We start from the raw sequence: 743 nt of genomic DNA on the forward strand, positions 1-743 counted from the left end.
AGTTATGCCGCATTGTGGCTGAGTTATGCTACATTACAGCTGAGTTATGGTACATTACGGCTGAGTTATGCTACATTACGGCTGAGTTATGATATACTTTCTCGAGATTACAAAAAGTGTTTTTCGGGAAAGACCAACAATAATTACGTACACATATTCACACGCACACGCATAATAAAGTCATAGAGTATTATGTTTTAAAAAATTATTCAAAATAATTTAAAATTTGAATTCAAATTTTATAAACAAAATATTCAAAATAATTTAAAGTTTTTTGTCTAAATATAGAATAATACGTCACGGCTGAGTTATGATACATTGCGGCTGAGTTATGCTACATTACGGATGAGTTGTGATATACATTCTCGAGATTACAAAAAGTGGTTTTTGGGAAAGATCAAAGTTTGAATTCAAATTTTCTAAACAAAATATTTCAAAGTTTTGTGTCTGAATATAGAATAATACGTCACAACTGAGTTATTTACTTTTCAAGGTTGACTAATGACTAAAACTTTAATTTAAAGGGACACTTGAATGTTAACATTAGCACTGGTTATAATAATGTAGAGATTAAATATATTATAATACAATTAACAAAAATCAATAACAGCTATTTTCCATACTATATTTGATCAACTATGTAGGAATAGAACATAAGTATAGGGTTTGAGGTTTATCGTTTTGTTGGAAAAGTTTTAAAAGGTACAAACCTGAGCGAATTTCATGATTTTTTATGGAAAGTT

The sequence above is a fragment of the Capsella rubella genome, unplaced genomic scaffold (genome assembly GCF_000375325.1).
Source record: "Capsella rubella cultivar Monte Gargano unplaced genomic scaffold, Caprub1_0 scaffold_101, whole genome shotgun sequence".
Lineage (NCBI taxonomy): Eukaryota > Viridiplantae > Streptophyta > Magnoliopsida > Brassicales > Brassicaceae > Capsella > Capsella rubella.